The sequence below is a fragment of the Rhineura floridana genome, chromosome 7, assembly GCF_030035675.1.
Source record: "Rhineura floridana isolate rRhiFlo1 chromosome 7, rRhiFlo1.hap2, whole genome shotgun sequence".
In the NCBI taxonomy this organism is placed as follows: domain Eukaryota; kingdom Metazoa; phylum Chordata; class Lepidosauria; order Squamata; family Rhineuridae; genus Rhineura; species Rhineura floridana.
In genome coordinates, this window is record NC_084486.1 from 100,832,980 (window position 1) to 100,848,629 (window position 15,650).

Here is a 15,650-nt window from a genome sequence, read left to right on the forward strand (position 1 = left end):
AAACCGAGCATTTAGTATGGCAGGCCCTGCCCTGTGAAACTCCTACTAACAAAGGTTCAGCAAGAACCATCCCTTTTTTCTTTCAGGCATCTCCTGAAAACTGAACTTTTTGAACAGGCATTTTAATATTAATTTTCTTTTCCAACCAATGCAGTGCTTATGGATTTTTTTATAGTTTTTAATGATGCTTTTTATTGGTTTTTAGTTCTATCATGTATTTTGTATTTTGTAATGCCACCTTGATATACTTTTGTGAAAAGTGCAGCTTATACATATGTTAATAAATAAATAAAACTGGGGAGTGTGTGTGTGTGTGTCATTCTGCAGAGTGAAGGGGCAGCAAATTGTTAGATATTTAATGTATTACTGTTGTATATTAGGGAGGGAGAGTAAGGAGCTTTGCGGATTTTCTGCCTCAGGTGCTAAAATAACTTGACCTGCTTTGGGGTACTTCACTTGGGGGTGACTTGACAGGGCCTTTGTTGCTCTGCCTGAGGCAGCAAATTATCTCCAGCCAGTCCTGACCCCCATCCTTAGGTAACTCCTTGTCTTCTTCTGTGGCTTCTGCTTTGCTCAGCATGATCCATCTTATTTCCGCATCCATCCATGCACTTAGGATGCAATCCTATCCATCAGGTCGCCAGCTAGAAAGAGGTTAGGATGTGGCATATCTTCCCACCCTCTGGCTGAGCTGACCTTAAGTTGGCATTAATGACATATCCTAGAGCAGCGTTTCCCAACTAGTGGGCCACCAGATGTTGTTGGACCACAACTCCCATCAGCCTCAGCCAGCATTCCCAATGGTCAGGAAAGATGGGAATTGTGGTCCAACATCTGGTGGCCCACTAGTTGGGAAACGCTGCCCTAAAGTATCTACCTATGCTAGCTGACGAGAAAGCCCTGCTGGCAGAAGTTACACCAGTGTAAAGGGCAGAAAGGGGCATCTCAAGGGTGGGAGAATGGCCTTGTTGAGGTGGGGAGACGGATAAACAAAGTCATGCTGCATTCATTGTTCCCACCCACAGAGCTTGGTGTAACTTGCATCACCCAAAATGCAGGTGTAACAAAAATCTATTCCATAGGAGTCAATGGAAGGACAGAAAATTAAGGTTTACAATGCCCCCACCCCACCCCTGGCCAGCAGCAGTTACGACGCACCTTAACTTACACAGGACCAGGAGATACACTGACATATCTGCCTGGTTAGGATTGCTACCACTGTTTTCAGAACGTAGCTGCGTTACACTGAGTTAGACCATCAAGCTCAGTACTGTCTACATCGGGGTAGCCAACATGATGCCATCCAGATATTGTTGGGCTACAGCTCCCATCAGCCCCAGGCAGCATGCCCAATGGTCAGGGATGATAAGAGTTGTGATCCAGCAGCCTCTGGTTGGTTTTGTTATAATTAGTTTTAGTGTTGTTGTTCAGAGGAGGGCAATGAAACAATATAGGAGACAGCTTGAGTGCAGATGGAGGCAAACTCCTAGTGGATGCAATTATACACTGGTAAGTGCCTATGGTAAGCTGTATTTAGGGGCAGTGAGGGCAGCAAAAAAAACAATATTTTGCTGCCACTAACAAATCATCAATCTGCCGCCCAGCGGAGCTCTTCAGAATTGTCTGGGGGCTATTACACTCTGGCCCCAAGGACATGGTAGAACCATCTGAGGCCCGCTGTAATGAATTTGCTAGGCACTTCCAGGATAAAATCTTTGGCATCCGCCAGGACTTAGACTCCAGTGTTATAGCAGGTGAATCAAGCGAGGTATCCAGAGCACAGCCTTGTCCCAACTTCTTGGATGAGTTTCAGTTGGTGCAGCTTGAGGACGTTGACAAGGTGCTTGGACAAGTTCGTGCAACCACTTCTGTGCTGGATCCTTGCCCTTCTTGGCTAATAAAAGCTAGCAAGGATGGAACAGCCGGCTGGGCCAGGGAAGTGCTTAAAGCCTCTCTACGAGAGGGGGTGGTCCCTGGCTGCCTGAGGCAGTAGTGAGACCACTCCTGAAGAGACCCTCCCTGGACCCAGAAAATCTTAATAACTATAGGCTGGTAGCAAATGTTCCATTCCTGGGCAAGGTCCTGCAACAAGTGGTTGCAGGCCAGCTCCAGACACTCATGGATGAGACCGATTATCTGGATCCATTTCAGTCGGGTTTCAGGCCTGGCTTTGGCACGGAAACAGCCTTGGTCGCCCTGTATGATGACCTTTGTCGGGAGAGAGACAGGGGGAGTGTGACTCTGTTGATTCTCCTTGATCTGTCAGCGGCTTTCGATACCATCGACCATGGTATCCTTCTGGGGAGACTAGCTGAGTTGGGAGTGGGAGGGACTGCATTGCGGTGGTTCCACTCCTACTTGGCAGGTCGCCTCCAGAAGGTGGTGCTTGGGGAACATTGCTCGGCACCCTGGACTCTCCAGTATGGGGTTCCGCAGGGGTCAGTTCTGTCCCCCATGCTGTTCAATATCTACATGAAACCGTTGGGTGCGGTCATCCAGAGCTTTGGAGTGCGTTGCCATCAGTATGCTGATGACATGCAGCTCTATTTCTCCTTTTCATCTTCAGGTGAGGCTGTCAATGTGCTGAACCGGTGCCTGGCTGCAACAATGGACTGGATGAGGGCTAATAAACTGAGGCTCAATCCAAACAAGACTGAGATGCTGCTAGTGGGTAGTTCTTCTGACCAGATGGTGGATGTTCATCCTGTTCTGGATGGGGTTGCACTCCCCCTGAAGGAGCAGGTTCATAGCTCAGGGGTTCTCCTAGAAGCATCTCTGTCACTTGAGGCTCAGGTAGCCTCGGTGGCACAGAGTGCCTTCTACCAACTTCGGTTGGTGGCCCAACTACGTTCCTATCTGGACAGGGATAACCTGGCTTCAGTTGTCCATGCTCTGGTAACCTCCAAATTAGATTACTGCAATGCACTCTACGTGGGGCTGCCTTTGAAGACGGTTCGGAAACTGCAGCTTGTGCAAAATGCAGCGGCCAGATTGGTAACAGGGACCAGACGGTCCGAACATATAAAACTGATTCTGGCCCGCTTGCATTGGCTGCCTGTATGTTTCCAAGCTCATTTCAAGGTACTGGTTTTGACCTATAAAGCCTTACACAGCTTGAGACCACAATACCTGATGGAACGCCTCTCCTGATACGAACCCACCTGTACACACCTGTACACTACGTTCAAGATCAAAGGCCCTCCTCTGGGTGCCTACTCCAAGGGAAGCTCAGAGGGTGGCAACAAGGGTGAGGGCTTTCTCAGTGGGGGCTCCCAAATTATGGAATGATCTCCCTGTCGAGGTGTGCCATCTCACCTGGGTGTCTCATCTTCCAGCACTGTCTCATGTTGCATTTTGGGTACTCTGTTCATAGGATTTTCATGGTAAGAGGCATTCAGAGGTGGTTTACCATTTATTATTTATTTATTTATTGTATTTATATACCGCCCCATAGCCGAAGCTCTCTGGGCAGTTTACAGCAACCAAAAACATTAAAACAAATATACAAATTAAAACACATCTTTTAAAAACAATTTAAAACACAATTTAAAAATTTAAAACAATTTAAAACTCATGCTAAAATGCCTGGGAGAAGAGGAAAGTCTTGACCTGGTGCCGAAAAGATAACAGTGTTGGCGCCAGGCACACCTCGTTGTGATGCACATTTGCTCAGATAAGTTCCACTGAATTCAATAGGTCTTCTTCCCGGATAGTATGGCATGGGATTGCAAGTCCTACTGAGTTTAGTGGAACTTACCTCTCTGAGTAAATATGTAAAGGACTGCATTTTTAGTTTTTCTTCCTCATCACTAGTAAAAGTTGTAGTGAGACATTGTTTCTCCAAGATACAGTATGAAGGAAAAAGCCTTTTTTTATTATACTAATGAAGATCCTCCATGGTGCAGAGTAGTAAGCGGCGGTAACACAGTCAAAAGCTCTGCTCACGGCTGGAGTTCGATTCCATCAGAAGGAGGAAGTCGAATCTCCAGTAAAAGGGGTTGAAGTCTACTCAGCCTTCCATCCATCCGTGGTCGGTAAAATGAGTACCCAGGGTAAAGAAAGGACGGGGAAGGAACTGGCAATCCCACCCCATATATGCGGTCTGCCTAGTAAACGTCGCAAGACGTCACCCTAAGAGTCGGAAACGACTCGCACTACAAGTGCGGGGACACCTTTGCCTTTTTAATGAAGTACCATAACTTTAGAAACCTGCTGTGAGAGCCCTCCCTCTTTTTTCCATTTGAGCTGAAACTTTGGATTAAAACAAAAATGAACAAAGTTGAAGTGAATTAGAATTGTGGGAAATCCAAGTGTTAAAGATATGTCACCTCCGATTTTGGCTCAGCAGTGTTCAGTTTCCTCTAGCTCTTAACGCTAGAAACAAAACTCTGGTTTTACCATGCAGTGCTAAAGATCTCCTGGCTTTGTTATAACCTAACATTTATTTTTCATTAGATTTGGCATGTGGAAGTTAGTGTGCACCTCTGTAAGGTCCTTATGGGAATATAGTCTTCCAAAACTCATCTTTGCTTATTAATCAAGAAGTAAATTGGAATCTACAAATAAAGTTTTATAAATTTATAAATTAAATAAATTAGCAATTTTTTGCATAGGGATCCGTCATTGTATGCCTGTAACCGTGTTACCTATCCTGAAACCAAAGTAGGGGAGGGGCACAAATTTAAATAAATAAACTTAACCCATATGGAAGGTGATTTCATCTTACCACAAGATAATGGTGATTTAAATACCTCCTGTGAAAGTGCAGCAATCTGCTTGCTAAAAATTCAACTGATGAGTAATCCAGCCTTGAAGTTACTATGACAGCCAGTTTCATTGCCTAGGTAATGGAGCATTTGTGTCAAGACTGAACTGAATCTCCAAACTATGAATACTCTATTGGCCAATTGAAATTTCTCAGAAAAAGGCAAGGATTGTTTCCGGACTTGACAGGAAGAATCCTAGCTGGTTTTGTTATTGTGCTCAGCCTACATAATAACTCTTTCTTGAATGTCTTCAATTTACAGCCTTGGATTTATTTGTATTAACTAAGGCATACCATTTCTGGATGGTTCTCTCAATAATGCATCCAGACATCACCAATATCCCAAGAGAGGTGGGATAATGGCTAAATTTTGGTTCCAGCACATCTAAATCTTAACTTGAAAATTCTAGCAACCATATTAAAACCTGCCACACTGAAGAGGAATTTTCCACACTTTCTATACGATCATGAAAGCTAGGGCTGCTTTCACACTGCACTTTATTCCGTTATTCTGACTATTTTGAACCTGGTACATTATGTTTCTCCAAATGTGTTAACCCCTGCCCACTAATGTGGTGGATGATGTCGACAAAATGCTTGCAGTGATGTGCCCAACCACCTCCTCATTAGATCAGCCTTTCCCAACCAGTGTGCCTCCAGATATTGTTGGACCACAACTCCCATCAGCCTCCCATTGGCAATGCTGGCTGAGGCTGATGGGAGTTGTGGTCCAACAACATCTGGAGGCACACTGGTTGGGAAAGGCTGCATTAGATCCTTGTCCATCCTGACTTATTAAAGCTAGCCAGAGTGGGGTGACTGAATGGGTTCCTGGTGTGGTAAATGCATCTTTGTGTGATGCCCACTGCCCTTAAAGAGGTGGTCGTGAGTCCACTTCTTAAAAAGCCCACACTGGACCCAATGGACTGTAATAACTATAGACCAGTTGCCACCCCCTGCTGTTTTTTTGTTTGTTTTTTTGCAAAGGTGGTGGAGAAGGTGGTTATAGAGCAACTACAGGTTTTCTGGATGAGACTGTTATCTAGATCCATTACAATCTAGATTCAGACTCAATTTTGGAAAGAATAAGCCTTGGTCATTCTGATGGATGACCTTTATTGTGAGAGAGACTGGGAGCATGACCCTGCTACTTCTGCTCGATCTCTCAGCAGCATTTGATACCATTGACTATGGTATCCTCCTGGACTGACTTATGGTAGTTCTGCTCTTACCTTCAGGGCCACATCCAGAGAGTAGCACTGGGTGAATGTTACTCAGCTCCCTGGAACTTGTGCTATGGAGTTCTGCAGGGTGCTATTCTCTCCCTAGTACTAGCTAGTGAGCTAGCTCTCTATCTAATCTATTATTCCATTTATATCCCACCCTTCCTCCCAGCAGGAGCCCAGGGTGGCAAACAAAAGCAGTAAAAACACTTTAAAACATAAAAAATACATTAAAATACATTAAAACAAGACATCTTTAAAAACATTTTTAAAGCTTCCAAGACATCTTTTTTTAAAAAAAAAGATTAAAAGCATATTGTTTTTTAAAAAAGGTTTAAAAACATTAAAAAGCAATTCCAACACAGACACAGACTAGGATAAGGTCTCAACTTAAAAAGGCTTGTTGAAAGAGGAAGGTCTTCAGTAGGCACCGAAAAAATAACAGAGATGGCGCCTGTCTAATATTTAACGGGAGGGAATTCCAAAGGGTAGGTGCCACCACACTAAAGGTCTGTTTCCTATGTTGTGCAGAATGAACCTCCTCATAAGATGGTATCTGCAGGAGGTCCTCACCCGCAGAGTGCAGTGATCCACTGGGTATATTAGGGGTAAGATGGTCTTTCAGGTATCCTGGTCCCAAGCTCTGTAGGGCTTTGTACACCAAAACTAAAACCTTGAACTTGGCCCGGTAGCAAATGGGCAGCCTGTTTAATTCTTTCAGCAGCAAGGTGACATGTTGGCGATACCCTGCCCCAGTGAGCAGTCTCACCACCACATTTTGCACCAGCTGCAGCTTCCAGACCAAACTCAAGGACAGCCCAACATACAGCGCATTACAGTAATCAAGCCTAGAGGTTACCACTGCATGGACAACAGTGGTCAGGCTATCCTGGTCCAGAAACAACAGCAGCTGTCTTACCAGCTGAAGCTGGTAAAAGGCACTCCTAGCCACAGAGGTCACCTGGGCCTCTAGTGACAAAGATGGATCCAGCAGCATCCCCAGACTACGGACTTGCTCTTTTAGAGGGAGTACCACCCCATCCAAAGCAGGCAACTGATGAATTATCTGAACTTGGGTACCACCGACCCACAGCGCCTCCATCTTGTTAGGATTCAGACTCAGTTTATTGGCTCTCATCCAGCCCACCATTGAGTCCAGGCAGCGGTCCAGGGCTTGCACAGCCTCTCCTGATTCAGATGTTACAGAGAAATAGAGCTGGGTATCGTCAGCATACGCTGACACCTCGCCCCAAATCTCCTGATGACTGCTCCCAAGGGCTTCATATAGATGTTAAACAGCATGGGGGACAAGATGGTACCGTGAGGCACCCCACAGCACAACTGCCAGGGGGCCAAAAGATAACCACCCAATGCTATTCTCTGAAAACGACCTTGGAAATAGGATCAGAACCACTGTAAAATAGTTCCTCCAATACCCATCTCACCAAGTTGGGCCAGAAGGATACCATGGTCAATGGTATCAAAAGTCACTGAGAGATCAAGTAAGAGTAACAGGGTTGCTCTCCCCCTGTACTTCTCCTGATACAGGTCATCCATCCATCCATCAGGGCGACCAAGGCCGATTCAGTCCCATAACCAGGCCTGAACCCAGACTGGGATGGGTCAAGATAATCTGTTTCATCCAAGAGTACTTGCAATTGCTGCGCCACAACTCTCTCAATCACCTTCCCTAAGAAGGGGATATTTGTGAGTGGTCGGTAATTGTTGCAAACCAATGGGTCCAGGGTGGGCTTTTTCAGGAGTGGTCGGACCACCGCCTCTTTCAGGGTAGATGGAACCACTCGCTCCCACAATTATGTGTTGACCACACCCTGGATCCACTGGGTCAACCCCCCTTTAATAAGCCAAGAAGGCAAGGGTCAAGAGGACACGTTGCTGGCTGCATCATTGCAAGCACCTTGTCTACGACACAGTAGGCATGGTTATGATGTTTTACTCATGCCCAATCAGCCTCACAGCATGTCTTTCGCCACTTGTGCTCTAGCCGTTGTCCAGCCTGTTTCACTGCCCTTAACTCACTGGTGTACCAAAGTGCAAATTGGGCTCCACAATGCCGGAGAGGGCGCTTGGGGGCAACCGTGTCAACAGCCCGATGCGCCTTGCTGTTCCACAGCGTGACAAGGGCTTCAACAGGGTCACCTGGTCTATCTACTGGGAACTCCCGCAGGGCATTCAAGAATCCAGTGGATTCCATTAGTCCCCGGGGGCAGATCATCTTAATCTGTCCACCACCCCTACAGGGAGGATCAGAGCCATAAGTCTAAACTTCATCAGGAAGTGATCTGACCATGACAATGGGGTGACATCCACCCCTGCTATCTCCAGACCACCCCTTTCTCCATCTGGAGCAAAAACCGACTTGAGGGTGTGCCCTGCTCTATGCGTCGGGCCACTGACAACTTGAGACAGCCCCATGGTTGTAATGGAGGTCATGAAGTCCCGAGCCAGAACACTAGAAGCAGCATCCGCATGGACATTGAAATCACCCAGCACTATTGTTCTGCGCTCCTCCAGCACCACAGCCGAGACGGCCTCCACCAGCTCAATCACGTGGAACATTGCTGGTTGGTTTAATAAAGACAAAGATCCATCTTTTAAGAATTTCTTGGAGCAATATGATATCTTGCTCTTGCAAGAAACATGGGCAACATCATTAATGAGTTTTGATGGATATTCAGCCTACCAGCTAAAAGCCATACCCAGCCTTAGGGGGGGACGTCCAAAAGGAGGTCTATGTATATTTGTTTCGACAAAAATTAATGTTTCTGTTATAAACTGTGAACCCCTATTGGATCTAGCCAATGCAGTACTTATAAAATTATCGCGCCAGATGTTATTATTATTTAATGTTTATCTTCCACCAGGTAAAGAGGTAAAATCGAGCGCTACTAAAACTGCTCAGCTTGAAAATTATATAACAAAATTAACATTATGCTATCCAGCTGCCCTTTTATTAATAGCTGGAGATTTCAATGCCAGACTGGGTCCATCTGATGAAGCTTTGTTTAGCAAATATAAAATGATAGTCCCCTCATTGGATGGCTCAATTTCTATACCTATCAGACATGCAAAAGATAATAGATCTAATTATGTAGGCCTCGCTTTAATGCAAATGATTTTTCAATTGAATTTAATTCTTTTAAATGGTCGTACTAGTGGAGACCTAGAAGGTGAATTTACGTACTTATCATCTAGAGGTGCATCCACAATTGATCTTTGTATAGTATCTCAAGAACTCTACCATTTAATAGAGAGATTCAAAATAATCGATAGGCCTGAGAGCGATCATTCGCCTGTCAATATAACTCTAAAATGTACAGAAGCTCAAATCTATTCTGATTTGCAATCATTCTCGATCATTGATTGTGAAATTCGTCCAAACAGACTCAAGTGGATCCCGAAACTAGAAAAAGAAATTTCAGATAGATTGAATCACGTAGATAATTTGGCCCAAAAAGATCTTATACTTCTTAACAATCAACAGACTGACCCCTACAATCTAGTTCAACAGATATTAAAGGATCTTCAACAGATTTTTCAGCCAAATATAAAAAATAACTTAAAGAATCGGAAGCTAAATTCCAAACCATGGTTTGATCACGAGTGTGTGTTAAAAAAAAAAAAATCTAATTGCCACTTTTAAAGCATATAAGTCTATAAGATCACAAGAACTGCTGAACATATACTGTGAAACCAGAAGCCAATATAAGCAACTTATAAATAGGAAAAAGAAATTAGGTCTAATAGAAATTTGGAATAATTTAAATAATGCTGCCAACTTAAAAAATACTTCTTTATTTTGGAAACTAATAACAAATAATTGGCAAAAAACTTTTACAAACTTAGAATGTTATATTCCTTCACAAACATGGGAATCTTATTTTAAACATCTATATAAGAATGATTCAGATCTTCAAATTCCACAAAAAGTCACCAATAATAATATACCTGAATGGCAACCTGTAACTGTGAACGAAATTCTAGATTTATTATCCAAATTAAAACCAAATAAAGCTCCTGGCCCAGATACATCCCCGCAGAAGTCTTTAAAAATAATGCAAATTGGTGGGCCCCAGTACTTGCAACACTTTTTTCCTATATAGACCACTCTATGCAAATACCTGAAGATTGGGGCATGGCAATAATTGTCCCAATCTATAAAAAAGGTGTCACATCCGACCCAGCCAATTTTAGACCTATAAGTCTATTAAGTGTAATTAGTAAACTGTACGCTGCCCATTTATATAATAAATTAATAGATTGGACTGAAAATGAACATATTCTGGCTCAAGAGCAAGCAGGTTTTAGGACGTGTCGTTCAACTACAGATCACGTCCTGGTTTTACAACATCTAATAGAGAAATACACCAAAAGAACAAAGGGCTCTCTTTATGCCGCATTTATCGATCTTAAGACGGCTTTTGATTCGATATCTAGAGCCAAATTATGGGAAAAACTAAAAGGTACTAATATTGATTTGCGTTTACTATCATTGATGAGAGGCCTTTATGAAAACACTTACCTTCGAGTTAGGTGCAATAATAAAGGTCATTTAACGAATCCTATACGTACCCATAAGGGTGTAAAGCAAGGATGCATACTGGCTCCACTTTTGTTTAACATTTATATAAATACAATAGTTAATTCTTTAGCAGTAATTCCTTCTCATCCTCCGATATTAGCGGAAGCACCCAGATTTATTCTATTATATGCAGATGATCTAGTTCTAATATCCCAAACCCCTATTGGTTTAAAACGATTACTATCTAATGTAGCACATTTCTGTGATAAGGAACATCTTACAATCAATCATGACAAAACAAAAGTCATGATCTTTTCGAAAAATAATAGACCATCCACACACCTTTGGCGGCTAAATGGTCGATTAATAGAACAAGTATCTGCATTTAAATATTTAGGTATAACTTTACAATCATCCAGATCTTGGAAATTACATATAAAAATGATTATCCTAAATGCGATGAGAACATCGAAGGCTCTGCTATCCTTTTTTTATAACAAAGGGGGTCAAATTATATCTGCTGCCATTAAAATATTTGTGGCAAAAGTAATTCCACAGCTGACATATGGTATGCAAGCTAATACTTGTCAAAACTTTGCTTCACTTGAGTCAGTTCAAAATTCTTTCTTAAGATCGATTTTGTCAGTTTCCCGGTGTATTCCAAATTTCATTATAAGACTAGAAGTAGGACTACCTTCAGTAGAATCCCATATCTGGAGTTATAGAATTATTTTTTGGCTGAAACTTCTGTTCAACCCGGTAGGTCTGGCACCACACACATTAAGTGATAATTTCCAATCTACTTGGACTCAGATGATGTTAAATAAAATATCGTCATTAGGTTTTTCAACTCAAATAATTCTAGATTTGGGTTATGAAAAGGCCAAAACAATTATCATCCAACGGATCAAAGATATAGATTATCAACATCACTTGATGCTGATAAGACATCACAGATACAATATAAAACCCCTAATACCGATGTCTTATCTATCAAACCTGACGATACCTAAATGGCGTAGAGCCTTCACTTTAGCTAGATTCAATATACTACCATCTGCAGTCTTACAGGGCAAGTATAAAAAAATCCCTTTAGCCGAAAGAAAATGCCCATGTGGCACTGATGAAATAGAAACAGTTGCACATGTTCTGCTACATTGTCCGTTTTATAGTACTCTTAGAATCAAAATAATCACCCCTATCTTGGATTCGTTTCCCGGAAAAAGTGACAGCTATTATGTGGAACTTTTATTATCTGATCGCTTTCCTAAAATCACGGAAAAAATTGCTAAATTCTGTGCCTCAGCTATTCAGTGTAGGAAAAATTTGATATCCTGATGGTGATAATGTTTTAACTTGTATTTAACAGTTTACCTATGTGCCACTTCTGTATTTATGTTTGTTGATAATTTTAGCTGGCTGTCTAAGATTTCATTATAACCCTAATGGTTTCGCTTTAATTAGGGAAATTAGACTCTTTAGAGATTTGCCATGACTTATTTTATTTTATTCTTTTAATATCCGATTTGTTAATATTGCAAAGGCCTTAGAGCTTATGCACAAGGAGATTCATACTTACTCTGTACACATGTTTGATGGCCATCTATCTCTGCTTGGTTAAAGCTCTTTTTTCCAAGTAAATCTGAGTAGGGAAAAAATTGATACCCTGTATATGTTAATATTTTAACTTCTATTAAATTGCTGTAAAATAATTGTTTTTAACCATTTCTATGTTGGAATGTCTAATTGATATGTTTGGTCTGTGACCGCAATAAACGCTATCTATCTACCAGCTCAATCAGAGAAGCTGCCAGACATCAGAGTGGACAGTACATCAGCAGCAACCCTAGTTTACTGTCTCCTTGGCCAAACACCAGGTGCAGGCCCTTACAGCCAGCTCTAACGCAGAGTGGTTTCCTGGTGACAGAGATGGAAGTTTTGTAGACCACAGCAACTCCTTCCTCTGTTCCTGCAGCCTGTGCTGGCATTGCACAGAGTATCCAGGTGAGCAAAGCTGGGTCAGATCAACTCTTCCCAGCCCACCCACCCAGGTCTTGGTAATGCACACCAAATCAGCATTTAACATTTATATGAAACTTTTGGGAGTGGTCATTAGGAGTTTTGGAGCAAAGTGTCAGCAGTATGCTGATGACATGCAGCTCTACTTCTCCATAACATCTGAATCGGGAGAGGCTGTGAATGCTCTGGATTGGTGTCTAAATGGTATAGTGGTCTGGATGAGGGCTAATAAACTGTGCTTGAATCCTGGCAAGATGGAGGCTCTTTGGTTAGGTGGTTCCCATGTCTTGGAGATAGGCAAGTTCAGGTGGATGGGGTTGTACTCCCACTGAAGGACCAGATCTGTAGCTTAGGGGTACTCCTGGATTCATCTGTCACTAGAGGCTCAAGTATCCTTTGTGGCTAGGAGTGACCAACCAGGAGAGAGACCTCAGGGTTGTAGTGGACAGCACGATGAAAATGTCGACCCAGTGTGCGGCAGCTGTGAAAAAGGCAAATTCCATGCTAGCAATAATTAGGAAAGGTATTGAAAATAAAACAGCCGATATCATAATGCCGTTGTATAAATCTATGGTGCGGCCGCATTTGGAATACTGTGTACAGTTCTGGTCGCCTCATCTCAAAAAGGATATTATAGAGTTGGAAAAGGTTCAGAAGAGGGCAACCAGAATGATCAAGGGGATGGAGTGACTCCCTTACGAGGAAAGGTTGCAGCATTTGGGGCTTTTTAGTTTAGAGAAAAGGCGGGTCAGAGGAGACATGATAGAAGTGTATAAAATTATGCATGGCATTGAGAAAGTGGATAGAGAAAAGTTCTTCTCCCTCTCTCATAATACTAGAACTCGTGGACATTCAAAGAAGCTGAATGTTGGAAGATTCAGGACAGACAAAAGGAAGTACTTCTTTACTCAGCGCATAGTTAAACTATGGAATTTGCTCCCACAAGATGCAGTAATGGCCACCAGCTTGGATGGCTTTAAAAGAAGATTAGACAAATTCATGGAGGACAGGGCTATCAATGGCTACTAGCCGTGATGGCTGTGCTGTGCCACCCTAGTCAGAGGCAGCATGCTTCTGAAAACCAGTTGCCAGAAGCCTCAGGAGGGGAGAGTGTTCTTGCACTCGGGTCCTGCTTGCGGGCTTCCCCCAGGCACCTGGTTGGCCACTGTGAGAACAGGATGCTGGACTAGATGGGCCACTGGCCTGATCCAGCAGGCTCTTCTTATGTTCTTATGTTCTTATGAGTGCCCTTTACCAGCTTTGTCTGCTTCATCAACAATGGCCATTCCTGGACAGGGATAGCTTAACCACTGTAGTCCATGTGTTGGTAACCTTGAGGTTGGATTACTGCAATGCACTCTATGGGGGGCTGCCCTGGTTTAGAAACTTCAGCTGATGTAAAATGCGGTGGCCAGACTTCTGTTAGGAGCACATGGCTTACACCATGTGACACCACTCTTAAAACATCTGTGCTGGCTGCCCATCCACTACCAAGTGAAGTTCAAGCTCCTTGTATTAATTTACAAAGCCCTGAACAACTTAGGTCCAGGGTATCTTAGGGACCTCCTGAACCCTTATATCCCAGCTCAGTCACTGAGATTATATGCAGGAGTAGTGCTGGTCATCCCCTAAATTGGTGAGGCTCATTTAACATTGACATGAAACTGAGCCTTCAGTGTCATCAGCCCAGTTCTCTGGAATGTTCTGCCAAAAGAGATTTAGCAAGTGCCTTCTGTTTCAACTTTTAAGTACCTGATGAAAACCTTTCTGTACTGCCAGGCTTATGCAAGCAAGAAGATGTCTTTTTGCAATACTTAATTTTGTTTTTACTGTATTTTTCATGATTTTTAAAAACTGTACTTCTTTTATGCTTGTAAACTGCTTTGATTTATTGCTGTGATGTGTTTAAATGAGATAGCAGTATATAAATGTATTTATAAATAAATAATAAATGATTCTGAAGACTTTTTTAATGTTTTGTTTGGGGTATGCTGAGTCTGCTGTATTTCAGCCCCGTAACCCTGAAAACTAAAAAAAACAAAATGGCTGCATGTTGGATGGTATACAACTTGTTAGCTTTATTAGCTGATTTCGTTCAAGTAGCCACCTGTTCAGGACAACATAAGAAGAGCCTGCTGGATCAGGCCAGTGGCCCATCTAGTCCAGCATCCTGTTCTCACAGTGGCCAACCAGGCCACTTGGCTGGCCACTGGAAGTTAAGGAGAAGTCCTTAACTGTTTAGGGTGGACAGTTGATGTTCTTGGCTCATCTGTGAAAAATATTCATAAACATTGATAAGGGTTGGGAACATGACCTTCCAGCCAGGTGCATCTAATTAAGTTGGTTCAAACTAAGTGCAACGAATTAAGTTGGTATAAACAAGATGTACTGATAATCATGGGGGACTGGAATGCAAAAGCAGGAAACAGAGAAGAACTAGGAATTGTGGGGAAATGGGGCTTAGGAGACAGAAATGAAGCAGGAGAAAGACTTATTGAATTTGGTGAAGCCAATAATTTGTTTCTTGCCAACACATCTTTTGAACAACCAAAAAGATGACTGTACATGTGGACTGTACATATTGACCAAATGGTCAATATAGGAATCAAATTGATTATATAATCGGTAGCAGAAGATGGAGAAGTTTCATACTTTCTGCAAAAACAAGACCAGGAGCAAACTGCGGTACAGATCATGAACTGGTCGTATTGAAAATCAGAGTAAAGCTAAAGGAGACCAACAAAGCAATCATAATGCCAAAATACAATTTAAATAACATCCCAGAAGAATGTAAAGATCCAATAAGGAACAGGTTCGAGGCTTTGAACTTAGTTGACAGAGAACCAGAAGAACTATGGACTGAAGTCAGAGACATTATCAGGTAAGAATGCAAAAAGACAATACTTCTAGTTAAAAAGAGAGAAAGACCTCAATGGATGACTGAAGAAACTCTTAAAATGGTTAGAGAAGGAAAGCAAAAACAAAAGGAGATAGAAACATGGTCAGAACCCTAAATGCAACAGTACAACGACTAGTTCATAGGGACAAAGAACTATTACAATAGTTATTGTATAGAAATAAGAGGACAGCAAAAAGGGTA